The sequence below is a fragment of the Molothrus ater genome, chromosome 4, assembly GCF_012460135.2.
Source record: "Molothrus ater isolate BHLD 08-10-18 breed brown headed cowbird chromosome 4, BPBGC_Mater_1.1, whole genome shotgun sequence".
Lineage (NCBI taxonomy): Eukaryota > Metazoa > Chordata > Aves > Passeriformes > Icteridae > Molothrus > Molothrus ater.
The window spans coordinates 32,689,458-32,703,736 of NC_050481.2; positions in this window are offsets into that span (position 1 = coordinate 32,689,458).

A 14,279-nucleotide genomic window follows, 5' to 3' on the forward strand; every position below is an offset into this window, starting at 1 on the left:
ACTCACAAGATTTTTTTTCCTGTATGTTATAATCAGAATTAAAGGGTGTTATTTCCTTATTTCATTAGTAAATTCTTTGCTCTGATCAAGCAAAACCTAGGTAAGCAGAATTTGACGCTCTAATCAAAGCAAGCAAAGAAAAAATTATTAATAGCTAAAAGAATTTACAAGTAATAAAATTGTTGTAATACAAGGGCTTTTTAATTAACTGAGAGCACTGTTATTTTTTGAAAAGTGATCAAAACAAAAACCTGGATCCAAAGAGCTGAGAGTTTGGAAGAAGTATTTTAATTTATGGTAAACCAAGTTTCTTTAACGGTTTAACACACTTCTTTAACATATTTTACATTTCTTTAACACATTTCTCAACTGTTCAGAAATTACAGGGATGTTTACCTTTGTGCTCTGGGCAAGGCCTTAATGTTGGAGCTTCTATTTGCAGAAACAGAACCAATGCCCTCCGGAATTGTCCATTTCATAATCTCAAAACCAATGAGGATAATAAATATGTTCACTATGGGATTGGTTGGTCTACTAACATGTCCTGTGGGACTCAACTAATAGCATTCTTTTTGTCAGAGCTGCCAGCAATAACGTGGATTATTTTGAAAGTTTTGAGATACCAATCTTTCACTGTCCTCCAGGGCTGCCTGGAGGACAGAAATATAGTTTCATGAGGAAATGGCAAAGTGTTCATTTCACATTAGAACAACTATGATAACTTTGAACTTCTGAGGAAAATACATTAAAAAAGCTACAGCCCAATTTGAGCACCCATTTGGTGTCCTGAGAGTGCAAAGCCAAATGCTGGCTAAAAAGAAAAAAAAAAAAGGACCATAGTCCTTTTTAAATAAATGCTTTAACAGTCTGACTTCATCATGTCCCTCTCTTCGTACATTTGTTCTCCCCAAATAACAATATTTTTTTGCACAACCCAATGTATTCCGGAAAAAGCGATGGTTGACCCAAAGTCAGGTATTTTCATTAGAGCCCGGTTTCTGAACTTCCATCATAGAATTTAAATGGGCAGAGCTATGAGGCTGACTAGTACCACTATGGAAAATAGCGCATTCTAGGTCCTCCTGAGTAGATCTTAACTGCTTATTTGATATTGCAAAGGTTAAAAAAAACCAGATCCATCCATCTCATACACACTTATAGGCTGGAATCTCTGTCAAAGAACACAATTTTTTGACCTGTTATCCATTTCACTTTTTGCCTGTGAATGCTTTTATCATTTCACTTTGCCCTGCTATTGTAATCTACATCCTTATCCATGAGAAGATTTATATAAAAAAGAAAAAATGCAGAACATTCAAGCTCTTCCCTTCTTTCATTCTGAAAATATTTCAAATGTATTTTATATTATGCAATTTTAAACAAACACAGTCTTATTCAAGTCTTGACTACCAGTTATATATGGTTGAAAAATATTTCAAATACTTGAATGCAATATGGGATGCTTGGAAACATTATCATGACATTGCCTCAAGATGCTTAATGAGAGATTAAGCTGCATGCTCTACATAAGTGATATTTTCATCCAAGGCTCTCTTTTTCCTTCCATAGGAGCTAGAACACTTTTCTGCAAAGAATGTAGTATATATAATGATCTTGGAACTTGTTTTCAATTTGAATTTTTTCTTCTCCTTGTAATTTGAAAGGCAGATTTGTGACTGGTTTTGGCCTGCTGTGGTTAAGGGACATATCTTTAAGTGGAATTTTAAAGAATTCTCAGAATATATTCTCTTGGATTTATGCATTTCATCTGTGAAATTGAAACACTTTCTTTAGAAACAAGAAATGCTGCAACCTCTGTTCATGAAAGGAAATAAATATTCTTCAAGGAGAGACCACTCTTAGTACAAAAGCCTAAGTGTTTTCAGTAGGATATATTTAAATGTCTGTCCTATCGAGACACTTTCAAAGGAAGAAGCACAATGAAAGGAATTCAGTTCATCTATTCCTTGACCATGGCTATATCCAGATGATTCCAGATGGAAAAAATGTGGAAAAGAGAAAAAAGATGAAGGAGGAAATGGACACTTTCTTACTTTAAGAATGGACCAAATTCACAAATATGATGATAATAATTCCACAAACAAATTCAAAACCTGTAGAAACTGGTGGAAAATTGATAATATTGGCACAATTCTTAGGAAACTGGTTTATCTTTAGATGTTAAGGGATCTGATTAGCCTCCAAAGCACTACAGAGAACATTTGCCTTGGTCCAGTGTTATATCTCTGATCCTTCAACCCAGTCCTTCAGATGTGTAAAACAAATTTCATAATTAATTCAAAAAAAGTTCCCACCTAACTTACAATGTTTAGCCTGTGTTCCCTTACAACTCCAGCCACAAAGCCATTTCACCACCTTCTCCACAGACTTGCAGTGTTCAGCCTAAACATCCTTGTGCAGACTATAAAACTGCTAACTTTTCCATCACAGATGTTCTTTACCCTAACCACCATTAACTTTCTACTTTTGAAACTTAGGAGAATACACATCCCCTTTCAACTGTTTTTATACCAAACTAAGAAAACCAAAAAGTTATTTTCTCTCAAACCACAATATAAGCATTCAATTTCATTATTATTCTTACTATCTTCCTTCAGGGTTCAACTTGGAGTTCAACTGTCAAGTTGTACACAAAAGACATCTCATCAGCTTTTACAAAACATTCTTATGACTGCATTTTTTCCTAATGGAAATGTCTTTTCTAACTAGTCATACAGCAAAATTTCTAATTTGTTTCCCAATAAGCTCCTTTTCTTCATATCACTGTGTTAAAACAAAAATAACAACTGTTTGGATTTGATCCAGACTACTTGTACTCTTGACCACACTATATAACAGCTTTATGCTTTTCCTCATTTTCATTACATTTGGCAAAGTTTATGCACTTTATTTTGCTTTTCACAACTTCTCTAATGCAGTTCTGTTCATTTTTTTCTTTATTCCTTTATTTATATCCTTTTAAAACACAGAAACTAACAAAATCTTTTTTCCCCCTCCATTTTCCAAAGAATATATTCATAGCCATCATCCTTATTCTTTCCACTATAAATTTTTTAATGTTTTTATTTAATTGCAGATATTGTCAGAACACTGCAGAGTTCCAGTTTCCTACAAAGACCCCCTCTGTGTTTCCATGTGCCACTTCAGAGGTGAACAAGCCTATCATCACCTTTGCAGATTTCACTCTTTTACACCTTATTTGTGCCTCTAATTTGCCCACAGCAAAGGCTGGATCTTCAGCAGGCTCCCAGCTGGGATATGTTCACTCAAGGCAAAGTATCCCTAGACCACAAAAAAAAAAAGTATTTCTGGGGGACAATAGATAGGACATTATGTCCAGGTGTATGACTGATAACTGTTAGTTGAAAAATAACATTTTACATTACATCATTCCACACCTACGTGGTGCTTTTGAGTGTGCTACTGCTATACCAAACTGTGATAGAACATTGCATATTAAAACAAACAGTTAGGATTTGTTTTCTAATAGAAAGAACCTCATCACAGCTGAATTTGACCACGACACACAATTTATCACCAAACTGACACAAACATTTAGAGAACAAGAGAAAAGAAATTTTTTTGGTGTCTTCGGTTTCTCAGATACCTCTTTGGCTATTACAAACCGGATAATTTTGTTCTCTCATCCAGAATGAAACATTTATCTGACTTTACTCCTACACAAAAATAACTTCTAGTACCACCAAAGTATCCATTTTGTAACAAGTTTGGATTAGCAACACACCAAATTATTTCATTTGCTATTTTTCTCTCTCTTTTTTTTAATCACCCATTGCTTGAAGAAAGATTGCCAACTATACTCACAGACTGTTCTAAATCACCAGGCAATCAATAATGTGACTGCTCTATTTTTAAAGAGTTTTCCACACCCTTTGAAAGCATTTGGAAACAGAAAGACTTCTAAGAACAACCTGTTCATATTTCATCACTGCCACTTTCCAGTTTAAATTATGTTAAGCAAGATAAACAATCTGCAAACATCCAGGAGGTGCAGAGTTTAAGGTATAAAGTTAATGCAAAAACTGCCAAAATCTATTTCACAATATCTCATCTTAAACATATTTTCAGAACTAATAGGAGCACCGCATGTCATTAAAGTCAGCAGCCCATATAGATGCCCATCCATCACTGCAGACCTCTTTGCACATTTTAAACACACTTAAAGTTTCTAGTTCTAGCTAAATGATTAGTTTTTCTCTCTAAAGAAAAGTCACGAAATTCATCATGCAATTACCTTAACATCCTGCTGTGACAGAAAGGGTCTTTTGTAACTCATCTGTAGCCGTACACTTTGTTTCTTGTATGACAGCTGATCAGAAAAAGAGCAGTCAAACTGAGTCTGGAGGCAGGAGATCTTTCAAGACTTGTGGTACAGCCTGTTCTTAGAGATTAAACCAAATCTGCAGAACAAGCTCTTCTCCCAGAGAGAAAAGAGTCCTCCTTCTTCCTCAATCTTCTTGAACAACTTCAGCTGGGCAGGCACACCCTCAGGAAACAAACACAACACAGGTGTGAATAAAGAGATTTAAAAAGAAGAGCTGGGAATAGGAACCAGAACTAATAAACAGAGGGAGAAGGAAGAGCAAAGTGGAGTTTTGACATTAGATGAAAATAAATTTTTTTTGTTGTTTTTCTCTTAAGTTGATTGACGATTTTGTTGAAAGAAATTCATTGCCACCAATGTTTAAATGAATGCTAGTTTAGCTTTAATAAACTTTAAGCTTCAGGCAGATCAGTCTCAAAGTTCTGTCTAGTTTGCAGTCCCAGCATATTCTTACATTTTTACTTTCTTCAAAAGTTGCTGATTTATGGAGAGAAGAAAACCTAAACAGATGAATTTTCAAATCCTCATTCTTTGTGTAATAGAAAAAAATGAACACAAATTTAATTCTGCTTGTCAGTAACAAATGGACTATTTAGACATATAAAGATACCATATCTGTTAGAAAGTGTCTTTAATTAAGAAAAATGTGAATGTATAAAATAAACCCCTATCTTTTCAGACAAACATTCAATGGAAATTCATTGGTTTCAGCAGAACAAATGTTTCTTAGTTCTTGATAGTAGTTGAAAACTCAACAAAGATAAAAGAAATAGGCAAGGATTTCCACGTAGCTGCAGAAGATCTTAGTCCAAATATTTGCTTTTTCTTGGTTCTGAGTAAAGCTAGGAGCTGTTGTCTCAAGCAGTCCCTGTTGCAATTGCTCATTTACCGCCTTGCAGCTGCTCCATTCCATGTTCAGCTGCCAAAAGGAAAGGGCTCCCTCGCTTGGTGGGCAGCTTGCGCGCCTGAGTGAAGGATTACAGTGCCTGCTCTCAAACTGCAAGTGCAAATATGAGGCTGGACCAGAGAGAATTCTGAAGTGCTTTGATAAAACATTTCTTTGCATGTCTTCTAAAAAAAACCCCAAATCTTGAAAACTGTCTGAGGGGAAAAATATTTTTTAGCTGTTTCCTGGTCTAGGAACGTTATCAACAAATTTCTCCTAAGGAGCAAAGCATTTGCATTAGCCATAAAAGAAAATACCCTAACCAACTGGTACTGCTAATCATAATGATGGGTAGGGGAATCATTATGTAAATGATCATTTATGAAGCATCTCACGGGCATCCCAACAGGACAATAAAGCATTTTATAAATAAAAGGAGTCACTACAGCAGAGTAAAAATTTTCTTTGGGGTTTTTTTTTGTTGTCAATGACAAAGGTTCTTTTGATATTTTGGTCATACTGAATAAGGCTGCAACATGCTTGAAATAATTTCTGAGAAACAGAAAGATTTTGTGAGAAAGTAGGTCTGATACTTCCCTTCCCTACTGCACTGTTGAAAGATAGTAAGCAAGGATTAGCAAATACTTTGCTAAAAAAGCCCAATTCCTTAGTGAAAATTCAAATTTGAGCATGCTGTAATACAGCATGATTTTAATGGCGTAAAGATACGATAGTCTTTTTTTTGATGCCACAAAGTTCATATGTGGTATCATATTTAGGCTATCCACACTAAGGAGAGAAGGCTGGAGTCAGTTTATCTTGTGCTCTAGTTGTAGTTGTAAGAACTCTTACAGACTCACAGCATAGATAAATCTAATATAATGTACTGCTTTGATAGCAGATTGTAGTTACTGTTAAGAAATGGGAAAGTTGAGAAATATTTTCCATCTTCTGATTACAATGTAGGGGTTTTCTGAACTACAGACCTGATCTACAGCATTATTTTTAATACCTGTTGGAAAAACAGGTCTGAAGTTTCGATCAAGAAGAAATATATAAACAGATGAATCAGATCAGAAGGAAAATTGTGCATTTATCACAAAAGGTCTTCTGATTCTGAAATTGTCTGGAATCAGTTTCATGAAATTAGGATTAACCATATTTTCAAAATATCAAGAATGTGTTAGGCAAGTCACCAGTTGTGACATTTTTGGATTTTGCTTAAAGACAGTATTCTGGAAAATTGCTGGTGAAACAGAAGTCTCTGAGACATCTGGAGAAAGAAGGAAGTTAGGATCATACAGAATAAAATACATGCTTGTGAACAAGAAAGAGGTTATTACAAATGTCACTCTAAAATATATATATCTACTTTTATTTAAAGGAATAATCTGAGTTACAGGTTTGCCGGATGTCATTACAGCTAGCACCTGCAGCATGTTTCATATCTGAATGTCCTGACTTAACCCTTCTCTTTGATACTCCACAAATTCTAAAGGGATTGAGAACCCAGGCACCTTCTGTTAAACAGATTTCCCACTTGTCACTTGTCCAAATAAAGTTTGAATAGTACTGTATTAGTAAGAAGAAAAATCACCTAAAATTCAATTCACCAGCAATAGATTAAGAGAACCATCCTCGGTTCCTAATTTCCTCATGGTAAAGGAGACTTGAACGTTCATCTATCAGGCAACTCTTCTGCTGTGTAACTGCATTTCTGTAAAAGATCCTGTCTGGTTTCATTGTTGGGTTTGTTTTGTTTTGTTTTTGTCTGGTTGTTTTTATTCACTCCAAAAAAGTGAATAAAAGTGATTTTGCTTACACCATCTGGAACCAAGAATTTGTGAGGTAGATGACTTCAGCTGGATTGAATTGTGGGGCACTGGCTAAATAATTTTTAGCTATGGATTAGTGTCAGGGTTTGCAGAAATTTCTTCCTTGATGCAAGACTGAGGTAAATTTAGAGGACAAAAGTATTTTGGTTTAGGAGAAATATTTTTTTTTTCCAGAAAATGGTTGTCTTTCTTGTGCAAATTTGCAGTTGCTAATTTTTTTTTTGTGTGTATTTGGTAGTAAAGTGCAAAGAATTGAAAATCCAGAATCTCAATTTCATCTTCAACAGCATAAAAAGATCCTGAACAGTCTATCCCTCTTTGCATCCCACCCTTACCCTGTGCCCATCTTTCATTTCAGAGGCAGGGCCAAAAGGTAGGTAGGTGTATTGGTAAATAATTATTGCATTGAAAATTCTTGAGATCTAATACACTGTTTTGAGTCGTGGTACAGTGCTGAGAATTTTAGGACAGTTCTTCAGCAAAGTGGGGAGAAGGAAGAAGATGATACATCATTCATCATGACAGTAATTGCAAATGACAAGCAAAGTTCTTGTAAAGTTCTTCCAGAAGAAAAAATTTACAGTGTATGACAAACCTCTTGTTAATGGCTCCTTCTTGAAATATGTGATTGAATTCATGCTACTCAAGAGCCTTAGGAACACAACAGCAGATATTTTCTAGAATATAGCATTATCTTCTAGAATAAGCATCTAGAAGATGTTAAGACACTAAGAAAGTTTTGAGAAAATGTCTAGTATTCTCAAGAGCTACACATACTGGCTTTTTAACTTGTGTATGACAAAGGGATAGAACTATGTTTCATACCTGAAATATTTTGTTTGTTCTTGAAAATAATTATCCTCTAAACTTTTGTCCTTATGAAAACTGCATAGACTTTAATTTTTTAAGATATTGTTTTAATTACTATATTTAATTTCAAATGCTGGGAGAACTGAAGAACCCAAGTCAAAATAAAATAAACCATTTGTATACATCTGTAGAATTTATTACAAATATTATATTGGGATGAATTTTTTTTTTTTAAAGATTGTTTAGCATCATAACTGTCCTTTAAAACCCCAGACGGTATAGTTGGGGAAGATATAATTCAGGTAGCTCAGCACTTGATTCTTAGTGCTGCCACTTATGTCTCTAACTAATAGAAGATGCAAATTATGCTATTATGAGAAATTAGATGAAATGAGATAGAATTGGCACTACAGATCTCATAGAAAACCTAGATTTTATTCCAGGGCTTTCGTAAACCAAAACTAAAAAGCGCTTCACAGTCCAAAATGTTCTTCCAGTGTTTTCTCCTTTGGTGCTGTGCTATATAATCAATTTTAACTATTCAATAGGAGGAAGTTGCTATAGACAAATCTAGCAGACTAATTGTGTTTTCAGGAATAGTGAAAGGATGAAATGTAAATAAATTAGATGAAAGATGAAATTGATCTTTTCAGTTCCAAGGAGAGTTGATAATGGGTATGTTATACTCAAAGAACATATCCTATTATGGATATGTTATACTCAAAGAACTGTTATGGCCCAAAAAAAACCCCAAAAAGGTACATAGAGAGGCTAGAATTTATTTTTAACCTAATGATAATCTTAACAGTCTAAATATAATAGAAACAACTGATTGGTCTTGCCACAGTAATATTAAGTTATAGTCCAAATTCATTCTGAAAAGCCTTACTATTGATGTCACTAAGATTGTTATTCAACACTTTTTTCTCTGGTGTTGTGTTCACTGTTCACATCTGTTGCATCACAGGGTCATTTTTAGTTATCTGCATCAAGCATGGAAGTGGTGGCAGACCAGCATCCTGAGTTTTTTCCAAATAGGGTTTCAGTTTAGGTGTGTGTACAGGATCCTTTCTGCCTTACTGCTGGCATTCAGCTGGGAGTACCTTTACCTGCTTTTTTATCATGGTCTGCTTCTTTCACTGATTCCTAACTGAAGTTTGAAGACTGCACCATGGCCTCCTTCAACTTTATTTGCCATAAGGGGCTACTGGTCTTTAGGCAGAGAGTGAATAACCTGGTCTGTCAGACCTTTACAGTCAAGTCTATTCACAGGAGTTAATAAAGCTAGGAATTAGACCAACAGAGAAGTATAAAAAGGTGATAAAAGTAGCTCAGGCCAAGGCAAGTCCAGACAAGTCCTGAGAACTGCACAATCAGGTCAACACAAAATCTGTAGCCTTTTACTAGTCATGGAAAAGGTCATATTTACCATCTTACTGGCAGGGAAAATATGGCAATAATGGTCAGGTAAAACACACGGAAAGAGAAAATTGCTTTGATAGATTATGCAATGACAGAATTTGACTGTTCAGTCATTACAGACTGAAAAGAAGAAAATCATTGAACAAGGCCAAGGATGCAGCAAAAACTGAGGGATGTGAATAAGAGATTAAAATTGTTAGGTCAGAAAGTTAGGTAAAAAATGTATTATGGCAGTTAATGCACTCTGTAGGTGGGGAAAATGTAATTGGCAAAAAAACCCCACAACCCAAACAAAAGCCTACACAAGCTCACACATTTAAAAATTACCATGAGCTGAATGTCAAATTTCTGTGCTTTAAAAGTACTGAGAAGAATTTTCTCAGAACATATGGATCTCTGTACAAGAAACTTAGGTGTGGGGCTTGTTGTGGAAATTGTCACATCCAAGATCCTGCCCCAAGGGATGCATCCTGCGGTGCTGCAAGCGCAGGAGGGAAGGGAAGGACGGGTCTGATGTTGCACTAGATGGCGGTGTTGCTCACTGCGGGAACGGCTTCTCCAGGGATACTTCTGATCATCCCTGATAAGTGACAATTTACCACTGCGTTGACGGCTAAAATGAGGTAAGGTATGTCTGGGGAAAAAAAAAAAAAAAAAAAAACACCAAAAAAAAAAAAAAAAAAAAACCAAAAAACCAAAAAAAAAGACTGGACTTTCTGCTAAGTCAGAAATTTCTGTGTAGACTTCATACGAATTTGGAAGCTCAGATATTGTTGAATGCATTTCATTTGATATGTCCAATGAAAAAGCAAATTGTGTTAGGAAATCACGCACTGATAACAGGCAGAATTGTATCTGAGTTCACAGTGAAAGCAGAAAGTGGTTTAATTCTACACACAGACCTAGAGGAATTATTCTAACATTTATTACACAGAACAACACGTTTCTTATCATAGAATGATTTTAGGTTGAAAGAGACCTTAAAGATAATCTAGTTCTAACCCCCCTGCCTTGGCCTGTGACAATTTGTACTTGATCAGGTTGCTCAGAGCTCCATTCAACTTGTCATTGATATGTTGTTGTGAATTCTCATTCTTAGAACATGCTTTTTTATCATCAGCATACTTTTCTAACACATTCCAGGCAAAATGAATGGCTGAAGACTGGGGATAAAGGAAGGGGAAAAACATTATTTAAAGAAACACAACTTGCTGCTCTTAAACAATTTCAATTGTGCCTGCATCAGTCATTCAAGCAAACTCTCTTGTGAAGTTTGTAGAGTAATGTAAAAAGTAAAATGTCAGTTGCAGGAAAATATATCCCCTTTGCATATATTTCATTGAAATTCCTTTCAGTGATGACACTTACCAAAGTTTAACAAATCTGAAAGCACAAAAGAGTACTACAAGAATGTAAAGATGGAAAGAAGTCAAACCAGCATTCAGTTCCTTCAGTAAAACTCTCCAGAGAGCAGAGAAGATACTAAGAAAGAGTCTGCCCAGACTTAGACTGACTGCATTGTTGCTGACCTGGCTGCCAATTACCTCATAAAACCTCACAGAAGAAAAATGAGATTTTATTCTTTAGGACCTAAAAACTCCCAAACACTTTTACAAAGTGCATATTAGTAAAGTCTAAAAGCATAATCCTAGATACACCAGTTAAAATATAGCGTAGCTGGGGAAACAGGTAATCTACATTTGAGTTTGACTTTCCCCATCCTGAAAAGTTCAAGTTCTGACTCTTTGCAAGGATACTCAGCTTTGACAGAAATGAAGAGATTTTAACATTTCACTCATGACAACATGATCTGGGTCAAGAAAGCAGTAATCCCTCACAGAGCTTCCCTGAAAAGCTGAATCCAGCAGAAGCCTTGATTAAAGGTTTGTACTAAAAGCCATGGACAGTGAAATGACTGGAGTAACAGAAACAGAGGAATTTGGACAGTGTACAGATTCTGTGTGGTGCCCAGAAACCCAATAGCAGTGATTCAGGGCTTTGCATGAAACTAGAAAGGCAGAGGAATATTAGTTGAATGTAGGCTAGCCCCAATTCATTGATGAGGAGAGAGCTATAGAAAAGGCATTTTAGAATATAGTATTTTTTGGTATTTCCAAGCAACATATGAAAATGCTAGTGCCATTGGATAAGGTATTAATGAAATGTCATGTCAAAATCTCAATTTATTTCTAATCTCTATTTTCAATATGGGAAAGTGCAAGACTGCTGGGATAATAATTTAGTTTGGAAAAGATTTTTAAAATTGAGTCCAACTGTAAACAGACTAATGAAGGTCTAAATGTTTGCTAGATCTTTCCTTCCCAGAAAAAAATTCCCTTGCTGGTTTTTTCAGGCTATGTTAAGAAGGAACACTAAACATGAGAAAGTGGAAAGACCCTGCTGATAACATCTTGCCTAAGACTGTGACAAAAGTTGCTGACAAATTCAAACACAATTTGGCATTGTGTGCTGAGTAAGGCAGCAGATCCCACTGAGCACTTGTGGGGGTCCAGGATAAAGGTGTTTGCCTCAGAATGTCGCACAATGCTCAGCATAAAAATGAGATATGGCACACAGCCACATACTGCTCCAATTCAGGTATTAGCAAGAGAGAATATTATGGAGAAAAAGAAAACCTTTCAGACTTTTTAAAACAAAGGAGTGCTAATAATGAGAACAGTGGCACTATTGTGACTGAGGCTTCCAGTAAGCCGATTAAAGTTTGTTTGTCCCAGTCATACTGAATTTTTAACCAGGGTCTGACAGTACTAATGTAAGAAACTGAAGAAATCCCTGCTTGCAGGGCCTTGTTTGCATGCTTTTCCAGAGTTAAGAGAAAAGCCACAATAGTTACTTTGTGCAGCAGAGGAGCAATTCTTAGAAATTCTGGCATTTGCTTATAATCTGCAAAAGTGTGGAAACCAAATGGCAGATGCACTGCAATAGCACAAAGCTTGCTCAGCTTTTTTTCATGTTGTCACTTATACTGCTTAAAAGGGAAAAACAAACTGAACTACTTTCCTGGTATGTCATTGTTTGTTCCAGTACTTTTTCACTCAGTGTTTTCAACCTCATGGGTCAGAATTGGTCAGGACTTGCTTGACCTGCCTTGAGATCAGGCATAGAACCAATGTCTTATAAACAGAAGAAAATATTTGCTTATTTTATGCTTATAGTAGTAATGTGTGAACTGTGCTGGTTAGAATTTGTCCACATTTTATTTGAAAAAGTAATTTGTGATAGGGTTGCTGAGGCACAAAGTATTATGATGCTTAATACACTTATCTTTTCTCACAAGACTTCCATTCACATGCTTTGAATTCCATTGGGTTCCTGATTAAGTTTTAGATCTATGAAACATATAAAATGTCTGAATACAAAATTTAGATCCATAGAAGCTGCACTTACCTGCCTCCTTCACTTGGGCCTCTAAATTCTCTAAGGTGTGCATGTCACCTTCCTTGACTTTATTTCCAGAAGACAAAGTGTTTGTTTCTGGGGCATATCAAGATCTGACTATATTCCCACAATGCTGAGCAATTGAGGATTTATTTCAGACCCATATCAGCAGAGAGTGGGCTCTTCAGACAAATAATAGGGTCTAATCTTTAGCATGCTCTTACCCTGTCCTTGATATAATTCTGACCAAATTAATAAATAATTAATAATTAATCTGATCAAATTAATAAAATCCATCTGTAATATTCAATATAAATCTGAAAGCCTGGATATTGCCACCTAATTTATTTACACTGGAATGAGTAAAACAAGAAAGCCCATTCAGCTCAATGGGTTCTATCAAGTTTTCTCCTGAGACACCAGCTGTCCCCATGCTGCATTGGAAGATCCAGGGCTTTCATCTGTGTGTGTGAATGCCACTTCCAGCTCCAAAGTTCAGGCCAAATTCTGTTTCAGACCAGTCCTCCACCATTTTTGTTTCTTTACAGAAATGCTCAAACAATATTAAGCACATATAAGCACCAAGATGACAAGTCTGATGATAAATTTTACCCTTCAGCAGTCTAGGACATACAATTAAATGTTTCAATTCATTTAGAGAAAGCCCAGACACCCTCATATTATATCTACTATGGATTAAACCACTGTGTTTCTGCTCTGAAATGACTCTTTAGTGTGTGTCACTCAGTGGCACTCTTCTCAAATTACAACAGACTTGCTTCATTCTCCATAAATCTTGGACATTCAGCACTTTCAGAAACAATAAGTTTTATCTGAGTCTAATGTATCCTATTGGAAGACAAAAATAACTTCATTAAAATCAATTAAATCACAATAAGTAGCAGATGAAATCCAAGCAGATTACTGTATAATATTTGGTAATAGGCAAAAGCCTGCACCATATTTGTGATTATTAATGCAGATTAAGTACTGTAATAACAAAATACATTTCTATTTTTTTGTATTTTTCTGTAGTTCTATGTTTTCTTCTCAGGTCTGTTCAGGATCTGAATTTGCCAGTGGAGTGTGCCAAGGGTGTTTTCCTGTCCTAGTTACCAAACACCTGAAGGGCATGAAAAGTCTATCTTGGTTTAAATGCACTTGAAAACCAGGTGAAATAAAGGTAAATTGTTCTCCAACTCTTTTCTGTGATCCAAAATGCTCAGACTTCTTTACAGATTTAAACTGTATGTCCCCACTCTCCTGTCAACATAGCCTTATGAACACCAGTAAGGAAAGAAAGGTGTTTTAAGGTTTTTGCTCTTCTCAAAATCTGATTCTGTACATCTACTTATATAATGATACCTTTCAAACAGCCATAAGGAAAACAAATCCTATTTTGTGTATCAAATACTTTGCTTTAAGGATTTGATATACAATGCCAAAGCAATTCCTCTGAGAATTTCTGACAAAAATTTCCTGACAGAGGGATGACCTTTCTTGAGCTGAAAACTATCAACATCTCACTCAGATGAGAAAGAGAAAGGGAGTTCATAGAACT